Below are 17,327 nucleotides of genomic sequence, written 5' to 3' on the forward strand. Positions count from 1 at the left end.
CAGTGGCAGTTTGGCTGTACTTGGGTTACCTGGTGGTATGGGGGTTCCACGAAGCCTTGCCTTGACCCGGATTATAAATACAACCTAGAGAAGCAAAATGAACCTTTACAATCTCCACCATATCCAATTATTCTTCACAGTGAATGGTGGACTGCTTTTAGGCAATTTCTTCCAGGCCCCCAAAAGAAGAAATGGTCTACAAATCAATCAAAAAAGTCATACTCCAAAATGGTACCAATAATAATGACTATTCCACCGCAAAAAATCACTGCATTTACTTATATACTGTGTCACAGAACTACTGTATTAATTTTTAGCATGGCTCTGGTTAGTATGCGGGGCATCAAGAATGCTAGATCTGCTCTGTAATACAGACACAAAGGGAAACAGGCAAGGGTAAAGAAAACAGCAATCAGTCTCGGCGCACCAAGACTAAGGCTCCCTTCAAACATCCTGGTGATTCCGGGGCTGGGAAAAACCAGTACTGGTGACATCAGGGTGCTGTTAATGTGACATGTATGGAATGAAATGCAGCACAGGAATTAAAGAGTTTTATGTATTACAGATGTTCAATGATAGAGATAGATAAAAATGAGCAAGATAGATATTTCACTTTGATTTATAATCAGTGCTTTGCATGCTTATTTTTCTCTACTTGTATTTATTGCTTAAATTAAAAAAATGGCATGGGATCCCCCTTAATTTCCAGCTGGAGGCTGGAGTTAATATTCTGGGAAGGGGCCAATAACTATAAAGGTTTCCAGTGTATTAATAACAGCTCACAGCTCATTGCTTAGCTGGTTAATATAGGGGGAACCCCAAAAAATTGCATGGGGTCCCTCCTATATTTACTAACAAGGAAAGGCTAAACAGAGAGCTGATATTAAGAGGCTGGACTGGAGGTATGGATATTGGCCCCCTCTCAGACTTAGAAAATCAGCCCTCAGTCAACCCAGAAATGGCGCATACCAATAGATGCACTAATTCTGGCACTTAGTCTCCGCTCTTCCCACTTGTCCTGGTGCTGTGGCAAGTGGGATAGTAATTGTGGGGTTAGTGTCAGCTGTTTTATGTCCGCTGACATCAAGCCCAGGGGTTAGTAATGGAGAGGCATCTATAAGACACCCCTTATTACTAACACTATAGTCAAATTTAATAAAAACACAGACTAAAGTACTTTAATTGAAATAAACACAGAGTAAAGTCTTTTAATTGAAATAAACACTCCCCAACCCTCTTTTATCTATTTATTCACCAAAAAATAAAAATAAAAAGCAATTTTATACTTGCTTTTCCACCGATAATCCATTAATGCCCATGTCCCATGATGATCACATCACCATGCCAGCCGGAACACACTGAGCTGAGTGTGAGAATGTGACTAAGTGTGACCAGCAATAACCTTAATGACATCTCCGCCGGTAGGGAGATAAGAAGGATAACACCGAACAAACTTCCAAACGGCTTCTTTTTCCATGGCTCACAGCTCCTAAACCAACTCCAAGGTACAACAAGCTATCAATGGCAACTACTCTACCTAAGAGGTGATCATTTCTATCAAAGGAGAGTTGAGAACTCAGAACAGCTGGGAGAACTTAGGAAGGAGAGCTCTATGAGACAACCTGAACTGTTTAACTCTTGCACAACAAAGCAAGGGAAATCTGCACAGCTTAACTGGAAGGCAAATCAGATCCATCCAGTGCCCACATTTATCCAGACGCAACAATCTTCTGACCCCTCTCTGTCCCGGTATCCCCGTGACATGGAGTGTTTCAAAGTGAATTAGGATCTGAAGAGTTTCCATCCTAGCCAGAAGACAGTTTCTTACGACTTATCAAGGACCTTTTGCATCCCTCTTGGCGCATTAATAAAGTTTTTAAAAGTAGTGGACAACCCATTCAGACCTCTTAATATAGGATCATCTACGCCTATCATATACACGATATCATAAAGCTAAACAAACTCTAACAAACATTTGTTAGAGCGGAAATTCGTCAAAAACAAACAAAATGATGGAAAAGCACAAAATTTGTGTATGTTGTAACAATGTGACCAGCTGGGAATCTAGGATCCATGATATTAAGCCGTCAGCCACTATGGAGCACATATTAGCAACTTCACAGCTGGTAAAAAAAATAAGACGGCTTTAACCGTAATCTACATTACTGCTTTCAAAGAACGTGGAGATTAACCAGGAAATAGTGATGCAAAATGCATATACAATAGGCTCTTGCCTCACTCTAAGTCAACAGCACAACAGAAAGCGGGAGAAGAAAAAGCAATGCGAAAGGTTTGTTTGAAATGGTAAATATTGGTTCTCGGGTCTTTGAGAGAAGACATCTCAAACATATATGCGTGCTGTGAATAACTTTACAGCTGGGGCGTTCGGAGTATTAGCTGGAAAGAAAAGCAAACACATACTTATCCGCCTAAGATGTTAGAATAACACAACAAATGATAGCTCCATGTGAGAACAAGAGGCAAAAAGCCAAAAGCAAACACAGCAATGTGCTACAGGTCCCTGAAGCATAAAATGGCTAACCCTCAGCTGTCATCACAGCGCCACAACCAGGCTGAACTCTCATTTTATGCGGCGCTATGACAGTACTCTTAGGCACATTCATCATGGGGAAGCTACAGAGCAGAAAAGCAGCACATCTTTAAGAAATGATGTTTTCGTTTGCCAAACGAGCAAACTTTGAATAAATGAGCTTTTCTGCATAAATTTACACATATTAAGGGGTAATTTGTAAAAACAAACACTCTTTAAGGAGTACTTCACAAACATTTGCCAACTCAAGGAGGTGCGTGTTATAAAAAAGAGAATACTTGATCTACAGAGGTAGCAGAGCTAAGTTTGTCATACTACTTAACTCATGGGTATAGGGTGTTTGCAATGTTCATTAGACCTATAGACTCCCATGAAACGTCATATGAGTGACCACTGCTTTACTGTAACAGGGGACATGTGGCCTAGTTCTGAACCAAACCTCTCACAGATCTAGGTGTAATCATCAATCTAGTGCATAGAGAACAATGTTTTATTACCAGAATACCCCTTTATTGATATTATCATTGTAAAATATCTAGTTGTTGTGATGCAGTGACCCATGTTACAGCTAGGGGGCGCTGTGTGTGCGCTTCAAGATCCACTTGGATGTATAACTGTGGCGATGAGACAAAGTCCGGCAGGAGTGTAAATGGCCGGTGTGTGTGTGTTGCAGAGGAAGACAATCTGCGCTGTCAGTCTGAAGTTAGGTTGGTGTTCTGGGACCTGTAGTCCCACAAGTAATGGTGTAGTTCTAATGGGAGACTGGCAGGGCTAGTTATGAGAGATGGGAGGGTCAAACTAGCCACACACACCCACACTCCCACCCAGGGGAGTGGTTACACCTAGATAATGTGACCAGGGTGTGGGTCACATGGGTTCTGAGTGTATAGATCTGTTTGGTCCATGTGCAAGGTACTGGATGGTCGATGTTGGAAGCTCCTGTGAGTAGAGTCTTCCTGGAAGCACCTGAGAGATTGGAGAAGTCCTGGAAGCACTGAAGAGTGAGTCCTGCAATAGCCTGGGTGTTGGATTGTCCTAAAGTGGGCTGGAGTCCTGGAAGCACTGCTGAGGTTATGGACTGACTGCTCGAGGTGTTTGATTGTCCTGGTATGGACGGAAGTCCTGCAAGCACATTGTAAGAGTGTGAGTCCTGGAATGGTCAGGGTGTTGGATTGTCCTGGGATGGACTGGAGTCCTGCAAGCACCTGGTAAGATCATAGACTGATGGCCTGTGTGTTGGAAGTGCCTGTGATTGGACTTTCTGGAAGCGCATGGAAAGGCTGCATCTACAGAGCCTGAAATGGTTTCTGTGTTGGGGAAGCTACAGTTCCTACTGTGGGTCTGGACTATCCGAGGTGCCCTGATCACAAGGACGGTGATCCCAGTGAGGCAGTTTTCCTGTGAACCAGCACTGGCAGGAGTCAGTGTGTGGAGCCGGAGCTCCTGAGAGGTAACCCCTGGTATGGAAAAAAACCTTGTAATATACGGCAGAGACGTATCTGCCATTGGAACAGACTGTCGGTGGTTAATATGTTCCATTGATACGTTGATACATACAATGAACTGTGCGCTAACATATGACAGTTGCTGAACTGTGCAGTCACCTGGTGACTGGAGAGTTAAGGCGTGACTATTGAATGCTTTGTAAAGCCACACGTGTTAAAGTAACAGACTATGTGTAAGCTGGTGACGTGTAACCTGGCTTTTGGTGCGGTTTATGATGCTTTAATAAACAAGAATGGACTTAATTTGTGTGAGATATCGTGCCTGTATGCGTTATTCCCGTGCAAAGCGAGGGTCCCCCAAGACCCGAAGTAAGGGAAACACTACATGGTCTAGAGGGATTTAGCAGGTAAGATAGCCTCATCTAGGAGGGATTCCCGGAAATCAGTACACAAGGAGCACCCCACACAGTATCATAGACCCTACAGCCCCCACACAGTAAGATGGCCCACAGCCCCCACTAAATATGATGTGCCCCAAAGTCCCCCATATGATGGACCTACCAGCCTACCCTTAGTTTGATGTCGCCCCCAGAACCTCCCTTAGTATGATAGGCCCCACAACCCCTCACTCAGTATGTTAGTCTCACAGCCCCCACTCAGTATAATGACCCCTACAGCCCTCACTTCGTATGATGGCCCCCACAGCCCCTTCATGCAGTATGGTGGCCTCCACAGCCCCTCACTCAGTTTGATGGCCCCCACAGCCCCTCACTCAGTATTATGTCGCTTACAGCCCCCACTCAGTATAAAGGCCCCACAACCCCCAACACAGTATAATGGCCCCTACAGCCCACCCCTTAGCATGATGGCCCCCACAGTCCCTCACTCAATATGTTGGCCAATACAGCCCCCCACTTAGTATGATTGAACCTCATAGCCCCCCACTCAGTAATATGGCCTGTCATAGCCCCCACTCAGTATAATGTCCCCCACAGCCCCTCACTCAGTATGATGGCCTCCACAGCCCTTCACTCAGTTTGATGGACCCCACAGTCCCTCAAGTTGGCTTTTTGATCATTCATTTCATCCTAAGAATGCAGATACCAAGGTCTGCCACTATGAACGGTATGCTCCTGCTTCTATTTATCTATCTACCTATCACACACACACATACAGTGGGGCAAAAAAGTATTTAGTCAGTCAACAATAGTGCAAGTTCCACCACTTAAAAAGATGAGAGGCGTCTGTAATTTACATCATAGGTAGACCTCAACTATGGGAGACAAACTGAGAAAAAAAAATCCAGAAAATCACATTGTCTGTTTTTTTAACATTTTATTTGCACATTATGGTGGAAAATAAGTATTTGGTCAGAAACAAAATTTCATCTCAATACTTTGTAATATATCCTTTGTTGGCAATGACAGAGGTCAAACGTTTTCTGTAAGTCTTCACAAGGTTGCCACACACTGTTGTTGGTATGTTGGCCCATTCCTCCATGCAGATCTCCTCTAGAGCAGTGATGTTTTTGGCTTTTCGCTTGGCAACACGGACTTTCAACTCCCTCCAAAGGTTTTCTATAGGGTTGAGATCTGGAGACTGGCTAGGCCACTCCAGGACCTTGAAATGCTTCTTACGAAGCCACTCCTTCGTTGCCCTGGCGGTGTACTTTGGATCATTGTCATGTTGAAAGACCCAGCCACATTTCATCTTCAATGCCCTTGCTGATGGAAGGAGGTTTGCACTCAAAATCTCACGATACATGGCCCCATTCATTCTTTCATGTACCGGGATCAGTCGTCCTGGCCCCTTTGCAGAGAAACAGCCCCAAAGCATGATGTTTCCACCACCATGCTTTACAGTAGGTATGGTGTTTGATGGATGCAACTCAGTATTCTTTTTCCTCCAAACACGACAAGTTGTGTTTCTACCAAACAGTTCCAGTTTGGTTTCATCAGACCATAGGACATTCTCCCAAAACTCCTCTGGATCATCCAAATGCTCTCTAGCAAACTTCAGACGGGCCCGGACATGTACTGGCTTAAGCAGTGGGACACGTCTGGCACTGCAGGATCTGAGTCCATGGTGGCGTAGTGTGTTACTTATGGTAGGCCTTGTTACATTGGTCCCAGCTCTCTGCAGTTCATTCACTAGGTCCCCCCGCGTGGTTCTGGGATTTTTGCTCACCGTTCTTGTGATCATTCTGACCCCACGGGGTGGGATTTTGCGTGGAGCCCCAGATCGAGGGAGATTATCAGTGGTCTTGTATGTCTTCCATTTTCTAATTATTGCTCCCACTGTTGATTTCTTCACTCCAAGCTGGTTGGCTATTGCAGATTCAGTCTTCCCAGCCTGGTGCAGGGCTACAATTTTGTTTCTGGTGTCCTTTGACAGCTCTTTGGTCTTCACCATAGTGGAGTTTGGAGTCAGATTGTTTGAGGGTGTGCACAGGTGTCTTTTTATACTGATAACAAGTTTAAACAGGTGCCATTACTACAGGTAATGAGTGGAGGAAAGAGGAGACTCTTAAAGAAGAAGTTACAGGTCTGTGAGAGTCAGAAATCTTGATTGTTTGTTTCTGACCAAATACTTATTTTCCACCATAATATGCAAAAAACATGATAAAAAAACAGACAATGTGATTTTCTGGATTTTTTTTTCTCAGTTTGTCTCCCATAGTTGAGGTCTACCTATGATGTAAATTACAGACGCCTGTCATCTTTTTAAGTGGTGGAACTTGCACTATTGCTGACTGACTAAATACTTTTTTGCCCCACTGTATATATATATATATATATATATATATATATATATATATGATTTTCTGAGCAGCTTAAGAACATTAAGTCCATTTAGCAAATTACTTGCCCTTTGTCATTGCCGATCACAAACCAAATAGAGGAAGACTTCCAATAATCCACAGGACGTTTTGAAAGGCTAACAATGAAGAAAACGCACTAAGCTCTTCATTCCTAAAGGGTTATTTAAAGCCATATTCTTTTGCAGAGATCTGGTTTCAAGTCTTAAGTTACATTTAGCTGTCCCAGCCATCAGACACTTCAGGAATTCAGTTACCATCAGATAATCTCAGCCTCAAGGTCCAAACAGGAATTACCTGATATAAACCAAAAACGAGTTCTCCAATTGCTTAGGACATAAAGAGTTAACATAACATGTGTAGACTATGGATAATGTTGTGATTAATTAATACTGAATTGATAATAAGTAAGGCTGCTTTCACACATCAGTTTTTTGCCATCAGTCACAATCCGTCTATTTTGAAAAAAACGGATCCGTCGCAGATTGTGAAAAACTGATGCGACAGATCCGTTTTTTTCGCTGAATCCGACTAGCTGATCCAGCTAATTGAATCCTAAAAAAATCGGAGCATGCTCAGTTAAAAAAAACGGATTCCGTCACAGGATTCCATCATGTGACGGAAACGGCGCCAGAAGGCTTCCATTCTAGCAAACGACAGATGGTAACGGATCTGTCGCTGTTCGTTTTTTCGACGTACACAAAAAACGCTACTACAGTATGTCCGTTGTCTCTGGCCACCGAATAAACAATTTTCAATGGATCCGGCGAAAAACTGATTAAATGTGAGGCCATCCGTCAGAATCCGTCGCTAATACAAGTCTATGAGAAAAAAAACGGATCCGGCGGCAACTTTTGCACATTGGGTGTATACATAGATGCCTATTCTGACATATATACATATGTACACATGCTACTACGCTATTTGCATGGCAAAATTCCCTGATGTAATGCAAAACATATTAACATAACCCATTTTACATGTATGTGTGGCTCTTGTAGTTAGCATCCAGCGCTGTTCACTATGTTCTGCCCAACTGATTCCCCAAGGGGAAGGAGACCTTATATGTGATTGACAGTCACTACCCCATAGAAAAGTCTGATCCCGGCTTTTTAACCCTCATGATGCCTCAATCAATAGAGATAACAGCTTCCCAAAGAAGGAGGCTTCTGTTATTGCTGATTGTCGGCCCCATTTTAATGGACAACCCTCATAGGCCCCCAGGGCTGTCTGGTGTGATTCCCTGAGGTATGTCCTAACAGCTTCCTATTCTTCATACATGCCCAGGCTGTAAAGGTACCTTCACACATAACGATATCGTTGCTTTTTGTGACGTAGCAACGATATCATTAAGGAAATCGTTATGTGTGACAGCGACCAACGATCAGGCCCCTGCTGGGAGATCGTTGGTCGCTGAGGAAAGTCCAGAACTTTATTTCGTCACTGGACTTCCCGCTGACATCGCTGGATCGGCGTGTGTGACGCCAATTCAGCGATGTCTTCACTGGTAACCAGGGTAAACATCGGGTTACTAAGCGCAGGGCCGCGCTTAGTAACCCGATGTTTACCATGGTTACCAGCGTAAACGTTAAAAAAACAAACACTACATACTTACCTTCAGCTGTCTGTCCCCGGCGCTGTGCTCTGCACTCCTCCTGCATCCTGTGTCAGCGCCAGCCAGCCGGAAAGCACAGCGGTGACGTCACCGCTCTGCTTTCCGGCTGACCGGCGCTGACAGTGCAGAGGAAAGCAGAGCGCCGGAGGACAGACAGCTGAAGGTAAGTATGTAGTGTTTGTTTTTTTAACGTTTACGCTGGTAACCATGGTAAACATTGGGTTACTAAGCGCAGCCCTGCGCTTAGTAACCCGATGTTTACCCTGGTTACCGGGGACCTCGGGATCGTTGGTCGCTGGAGAGCTGTCTGTGTGACAGCTCTCCAGCGACCAAACAGCGACGCTGCAGCGATCGACATCGTTGTCGGTATCGCTGCAGCGTCGCTGAGTGTGAAGGTACCTTAACACATTGAAATATGCAAAATGTAAAAATGAAAATCTAAATAAAGTACAATATAAAAAAGACTGTTTGAAATAAAGTCAAAATACATAAAAAAGCGTATTTCCACAATTATTCCAAGTGGTAAAATACAATTTAAACTTAATTTAAATTGGAATATGGGATAAAAAGTACAGGCATTTTATGTACTGAAAAACAATGTAAAAAAATATATATTCCCTGAAAAACAAACAGCTAGCTAGACCTTACACAGGAACATCAGGGAGACAGATGCAAAAGTTAATGGTCCTGGAATGGTTTACATAGTTGATATTTGGTGACCCACCCATGGGTTAGGTCATCAATTATCAGATTGGTGGAGTCCAACACTCGACGTCCACACTGATCAGCTGTTCTCAGCTCCGGCGGTGGCAGGATGTAAGTAGCTGCAGAGCTGAACCGCACAGCTCCAATATCTATTTAGTGACCACGGCAGGGTCCTGCAGATCCATTCATATTAATTTACAAGAAAAGCAATTAATCTGTGAGAAGAGATATTCGTTTGAATAAAGGAAGATCTGCAGAAACCAACAATGGTCACAAAACAGATAACGGAGCAGTGCTGTTCAGCTTCACAAGTGCGTACATCAGGCCGATGGCAGAGCTGATAAAAGCTGCTCACTGGAGGCGTTGGGTGTCGGACCCCCAACAATCTGATACCGATGACCTATTCTATAGACAAGTCATCAATATCATTGTAGGGAATTGACCCCTTTAGATAAAAATATGAAAATATCCTGGAAGGAGATCTACAGAAAGAAAAAGTACATACTTTACTATACATAGTAACATAGTTAGTAAGGCCGAAAAAAGACATTTGTCCATCCAGTTCAGCCTATATTCCATCCTAATAAATCCCCAGATCTACGTCCTTCTACAGAACCTAATAATTGTATGATACAATATTGTTCTGCTCCAGGAAGACATCCAGGCCTCTCTTGAACCCCTCGACTGAGTTCGCCATCACCACCTCCTCAGGCAAGCAATTCCAGATTCTCACTGCCCTAACAGTAAAGAATCCTCTTCTATGTTGGTGGAAAAACCTTCTCTCCTCCAGACGCAAAGAATGCCCCCTTGTGCCCGTCACCTTCCTTGGTATAAACAGATCCTCAGCGAGATATTTGTATTGTCCCCTTATATACTTATACATGGTTATTAGATCGCCCCTCAGTCGTCTTTTTTCTAGACTAAATAATCCTAATTTCGCTAATCTATCTGGGTATTGTAGTTCTCCCATCCCCTTTATTAATTTTGTTGCCCTCCTTTGTACTCTCTCTAGTTCCATTATATCCTTCCTGAGCACCGGTGCCCAAAACTGGACACAGTACTCCATGTGCGGTCTAACTAGGGATTTGTACAGAGGCAGTATAATGCTCTCATCATGTGTATCCAGACCTCTTTTAATGCACCCCATGATCCTGTTTGCCTTGGCAGCTGCTGCCTGGCACTGGCTGCTCCAGGTAAGTTTATCATTAACTTGGATCCCCAAGTCCTTCTCCCTGTCAGATTTACCCAGTGGTTTCCCGTTCAGTGTGTAATGGTGATATTGATTCCTTCTTCCCATGTGTATAACCTTACATTTATCATTGTTAAACCTCATCTGCCACCTTTCAGCCCAAGTTTCCAACTTATCCAGATCCATCTGTAGCAGAATAATAATAATCTTTATTTTTATATAGCACTAACATATTCTGCAGCGGTTTACAGTTTTGCACACATTATCATCACTGTCCCCGATGGGATTCACAATCTAGATTCCCTATCAGTATGTCTTTGGAATGTGGGAGGAAACCGGAGTACCCGGAGGAAACCCACGCAAACACGGAGAGAACATACAAACTCTTTGCAGATGTTGTCCTGGGTGGGATTAGAACCCAGGACCCCAGTGCAGCAAGGCTGCAGTGCTAACCGCTGCACCACCGTGCTGCCCCCTATGAAGCTCTTAGTTCCACAAATCAACAGTGCTAACCACTGAGCCACCCTGCGCAGCATCCTTTACTAATTATATATGTGATATTCTGCTACATAGTATAAGAACATTAGAAGCCACCATGACCATATTAATATATGAGTGACTGTACATAGCGCCAGGTATGGACTGAGGCTGAAATTCAGCCCTGGCATTTGAAATCACACAGACCCATGTTGTCCCCATCCCCAATAACCAGATGGGATATATTACGAATATTACACTGGATGGAGGAAAGCAGGATTTTCTACATGACCAATACTTCTAATGATACCCGTGGCCTGCTGGGGTAAGTTAAGGAGTCAGCGACTTTGTGCTCCATCACAATTCTTAACAGTGTGTGTGTCTTGAGAACATCGATTCTGTTAATAACGTATCAGACAAGCTGGCCCACGACCAGACAGGCCCTTCTGGCATTTGCCAGAATTGCCAGATGGCCAGTCCGGCCCTGCATAGCGCATAGAACTCCAAGATGACTGAATATCCTGCATAATTTATAATAAGGGGTACTTTATTCCTTACAATACACCTCTAATGCTGCAGAAGCTCTTCTTTATACAGAGGAGAAGCACTGCATTCAAGTCAATCAGTAGCTGGCACCAGATGTCTAAATATTAGCTTTTGGGTCACACACAATTTCAATGTCAGATCAGTATTGGCAGCCAGTAAAGCAGCATGGAGGAGCCACAGAAATAGTTGCACCAAGTGCCAAGGTCTAAAGTAGAGCAAAAATTGCAACCCTAAACATGAGTTTATCATTGGCTGCTACGCTCTGCATAGGCAATTATCAAGATGACAAAAGCTGAGCTGCTAATGAATGAAAACAGTATGAATTATGTGCAGAGTATTGAGTAGATATGGGAGAATTTATTCAGGTAGAACTGAATTATATATATTCTTCACAATATGGACTTATATTAATTCACTCCACACAAATTCAGCAAAATGGCGGCCAGCTAGCCACTATTTTGCTGTAATTTCCAAAAAATAACAATAACAATAAAACAAATTATAATAATACCTCACTCCTCACTGCTTGCCGTCCAGTCATCCGCATTCCGCACCTCTTCTTTCAGATGACGCACACCGCATCTCCTATGTCTTCACTCCAGAATGGTCTGCTCGTCATATGTTCGTGGAACTGCACCTCATATGGTCTCGGTGCATATTGTGAAATGACGACGTGCAGGGACATCCCTGAATTGGTCATGGCCGGAGGACCCGTTCTAGAAAGAGATGTGGTACACAATTGCTGAAAAAAAGGGACCCCAATGCCAAGTAGTGAAGAGTGGGGCAGCTAGAAACGTGAGTGGTGAGGTGAGTATTAGTTTATTTTGTTTTTGTGGGGTTTTTTTTACATTTTACATTCACTTATAATGCTCTGTAATCTGAACACCCCAAAGCACAATAAGGAACATTCAATTCACGGAGAATAACTTCACTGCGAATCAAATTTCCCAGGAAAATCCGACAAATTTGGCAAATTCAAATGAGACCAGATCCATTCATCTCTAGCACTGAATCAAGAGCTGCTTTTATGTTTTTACATTTTTCTTATCCCTAGTTAGAGTTAGGAATAAGGTTAGGGCATGGATTTTTGCAAGTTTTTGGGATAGTGTTAGGACTAGGCTTAGCATTAGGGCTATAGTTAGGGTACGATCTGGTGTAACAAAAATAGTTGCATAAAAAATACATAAAAACGTAATTGAAAAAATATGTAACAATTTTAATTAAAAACATTTTTCACATTGTATTTCCGATTTAAGGAAAAAATAGAGGGCTACAATAAAAATTATAGTTACATCGGTGTTTTCTTAAACAACAAGTGTTTGGGTAATAAGTAATTAAGTACTAGGCTGGTGAAAGGGAATGCCAACAATCTAATAGTTAGAGGTCTCATAACACTTGCCTTGACTTTAGCGCTGACAACCCCACCCACACCTGGGTTTTCTTATGTTGCAAAGAGGCTCTTCTGCAAGAAGCGAAAGTGTCTATGAAAAAAATATGCAAATTGCCTCTTCAGAGAAAAAGAGGACTTGAACTTTATAGCGCCACCTGTTGTAAGTAGCGATCCTACATGTCACAATCAACCCTTTAACGAGGCGTGCAATATGACTTAAGATAAAAGCCAAATCAGTATCTCAATTCGCAGACATTGTTTCGGGCTGTTGGCCCTCATCAGTACAAAGCACGAGAACTGATTTGGTTAGATGAGAGGCTCTGGACTGGGGTCTAAGGGGTATCGTTTCTCCTTATGGAGAGTGACATTGCAGCTCTGGCTTGTCAAGGTAAGGAGGCTTATTCGCCGTGCAATTTAATATGAAAAAACACAGAAATAGCCCACCTAGACATCCAAGGGAGCACATAGTAATGGGATCATTTATATGTAGCTTCTTGTTTCCCTAAAGTCGTGTTTATGTATTGCCAACAAAATGAGATATTATATTAAAAATGATTTACAGAGCTGCCACCGGTAAACTTTCCATTGATGTGTATTTATCTAATGTGTTTGTCATGTGATACTTTGCCCAGTTGCTCTCACTCGATGCTCATTGTTCTGCCATATTCTTATACACTAGTCTCAGACTACCCCCCAGTGTTCATGTGAACATATAATACTTTCCGAGAGCTTCAGAAGTCCTACAACCTCTGCAAAGTGACTTAAGAAGTGTTTGATATTTATGATGTAATATATATATATATCTATATGAGGATGTTTAGATTGTGCTCTACACCTGTCTATTCTGCCAGATATAGGAAATATTTTTGTGCTGAGCTGGTGTGTTACTTATTATGAAGACAAGGTGATTTTTCATTGAAATTCATACATACTTTATAAAATCTGTCACCACTCTATTTTCTGCTTTAATTAGATGAAGCATTTACAAAGATTGATCTTGCATAAAAATACATATTGTATAGCGTTTGACCTGTTAACCTCCAATATCACAACCCCAGCTCTTATCGTCTGTCACTGAGACATATCTCTTTAATATTGCTACAGATAATTTATGGCGATGTCTATAAAATGCTTGCATACATAAAATCATAGTGAAAATCTATCTGTATGACATCCCCTGCCATATATTACAGCTACGTTCCTATGCATGGGCTGTGTATACCTGCCAGATAAATAATAGTTTAATACCCCATGTTAATAAAAATTGACTCTTAGATGTGTTTTGTTTGATACAAAAATGAAAACCGCAAATAGTAACAAAGGTATTCTTAATGCTAAAAAGATGGCCACACAGAAATTAGACTTTTAAAAAGAAATCTCACATAACGAAATCCCCTTCCCATTGTTATGGTTATAAAGTACCAAATGAAGATTAGCACAGTAGGGAACAAGAGCGAGATTGTTGAATCAGACTACACACAGTTTATTTGGCGTTTGTGTGTGTAGTCTAGACTGTGTGTGTAGTCTTGACCGTGTGTGTGTAGTCTACACCGTGTGTGTAGTCTAGACCGTGTGTGTAGTCTACACCGTGTGTGTAGTCTAGACCGTGTGTGTAGTCTAGACTGTATGTGTAGTCTAGACCATGTGTTTAGTCTAGACCGTGTGTGTGTAGTCTACACCGTGTGTGTAGTCTAGGCCATGTGTGTGTAGTCTAGACGTGTGTGTGTAGTCGAGACTGTATGTGTAGTCTAGACTGTGTGTGTAGTCTAGACCATGTGTGTAGTCTAGAAACAGTGTGTGTGTAGTCTAGACTGTGTGCGTAGTCTAGACAATGTGTGTGTTGTCTACACTGCGTGTAGTCTAGACTGTGTGTGCATAGTCTAGACAGTGTGTGTAGTCTAGACATGTGTGTAGTCTAGACCGTGTATGTAGTCTAGCCGTAAAGGGGCTACCAGGTACACATAAAATTGGCCATTTTTATGCACTAAACGCTCTCATTTTTCATATTTCTAGTGCAGTAATGCAGTTCAAATTTCGTATTTCAAGTTTGCATGTTCTAGCGCTGCAGTGTGCTGCCTTATTTACTTAATTATATACGAGTTGGCGACTCTAGGTTCAGCACCTGTTCACACTTAGTCTATGTTTGGATGTGCCGGTCAGGTTTTTGAAATGTATTCTTTAGCCTTCTGATCGTGCACTCCGCCTCCTAGCCACAGGTGTTTTAATTACAGCAGGTCCAATACCCCTCCACAGAGAGAGAGAATTTTAGTCTAGGAAGAGGTTTCACATGTACCCATTCAGATGGAGACGTTTATTCTCAGCGAGGTAAGGCAAGTGTAGGACCTGGTATAAGAGAGATGCCGTAAAGGGGCTACCAGTTACACATAAAATTGGCCATTTTTATGCGCTAAACGCTCTCATTTTTCATATTTCTAGTGCAGTAATGCAGTTCAAATTTCGTATTTCAAGTTTGCATGTTCTAGCGCTGCAGTGTGCTGCCTTATTTACTTAACGTGTATGTAGTCTAGACCATGTGTGTGTAGTCTAGACAGTGTATGTAGTCTAGACTGTATGTTTGTAGCCTAGACCGTGTGTGTGTAGTCTAGACTGTTTGTGTAGTCTATACTGTGTGTATATTTTAGACTACACACACATGGTCTAGACTACACACAAACACAGTCAAGACTGCACACACAAACTCCAAATAAACTGTTTGTGTGTGTTTGGTCTAGACTATGTGTGTGTGTGTTTGGTCTAGAGTGTGTGTGTGTGGTCTAGAGTGTGTGTGTGTATGTGTATGTGTGTGTGGTCTAGAGTGTGTGTGTGTTTGTGGTCTAGAGAGAGTGTGTGTGTGTGTGTGCGTGTGTGTGTGTGTGTGGTCTAGAGTGTGTGTGTGTGGTTTAGAGTGTGTTTGTATGTGTGTGTGTGTGTGTGTGTGTGTGTTTGGTCTAGACTGTGTGTGTGTAGTTTAGACTGTGTGTAGTCTAGACTTGGTGTGTGTTTGGTCTAGACTCTGTGTGTGTGTGTGGTCTAGACCAGGGGTGTCAAACTGCATTCCTCGAGGGCTGCAAACACGTCATGTTTTCAGGATTTCCTTGTATTGCACAGGTGATAATTTAATCACCTGCAGAGAATGATTCCAGCACCTTGTGCAATGCTAAGGAAATCTTGAAAACACGCATGGTTTGAGGCCCTCGAGGAATGCAGTTTGACACCCCTGGTCTAGACTGTATGTGTGGGTAGCTACACACAGTTTATTTGGAGTTTGTGTTTTATGGTGACAATGCATGGGAATTGACAGCAAGTGCTCAGCTCCCCAGCAGCGCCAACAAAGGAGAAAAGAAGCATTACATTGTTGTCAATTAAGCTAACTTGGCTAATTTTGTAAGGCAGTGAAACGCTGGGTGATCTCCAGAGTGAGAAAAACGCTCCTTGTAGCTGCTCTGCTAAAGCTCAGAAAGAGGGGGGAGCTGACAGAGAGACCCCCATCTATATTACCTTTCAATTATTAGCATCTTGGTTTTCCAGGCCAGACAATCTCATTTATTTTTTAGGATTTTCTTTATTTTATTTCCTTATTTGTTCTGGAATAACTTTTAGGTTTAAAACGTAAAAATAAATATTTTGTTCTATTTAATTTGACATCTTTTATTTTTTTGTAAATGCTGTTGCTCATCGCCAGTCCTTGAGAAGATGTTTGCGCTGTGAGGCTGTTTATAGGGCTTGGCTTTACACTTCACAACACAATCACACCTGCAGGTTAGGCAAGGAGAATGGCTTAGCCGGTAAGAAGGGTGTAGTCCTTTCTTCAATACAATATAAAAGGAGGAAGATCGCGTAGATGTTATGGACTAACAGCTCGGTCTAAACTTGTCAAGTGCAGTCACTTTGTCTCAAAACAAAAAAAAGCCTCTGTAATCCGGCTTTACTTTATGAGATTAATGCTTTTCTCACTGGGTAAATTAACACTTCTTTGCATGGAACGGGCAGAAATACCCACAGTAGAGTCGAGAACACTGACTTAATCATGATATTTTATACAATGCATGTCGCTAATAAAATAAGCAATTATTTACATTAGTATGACTTTTTTTTTACATTTCTTATATTGTTCCAATTTATTCATAGATGTGAGAAATAGATATGAGATGGATGTAGAGAAGACACACCATAGGTGGAACTTGTGCGGTTGGACAGGGGCCTGATCGGTTAGGGGGCCCGGGGTCATCCTAAAAGCACTTTCCTATTATCAATTAGATCAGTCATAAGCAGAGGCGGACATAGACAGAACAGTATATGGGCCCTTTGCAGTCTAATAGTTCATCATAAGGCGCTCATTTATGTGTCTGTGACAGGAGTTGTGGCTGTCAAAGTAGATGTGCTCTCAGTTTTACCTCTTGGGCCAATGGTGGGTCTACTTCTACGTGTAAGGGCATAAGCTAATAAACTTCATAGCTCACAATTGTTAGAGAGAAGTGACTATGTGCATTACGATGAGCTAGAGGATAGATGGATGGATGGATGGATGGATGGATGGATGGATGGATGGAGGAACAGATAGATGGATGGGTGGGTGAACAGATAGATGGAA

This window comes from Ranitomeya imitator, chromosome 5 (genome assembly GCF_032444005.1).
Source record: "Ranitomeya imitator isolate aRanImi1 chromosome 5, aRanImi1.pri, whole genome shotgun sequence".
In the NCBI taxonomy this organism is placed as follows: domain Eukaryota; kingdom Metazoa; phylum Chordata; class Amphibia; order Anura; family Dendrobatidae; genus Ranitomeya; species Ranitomeya imitator.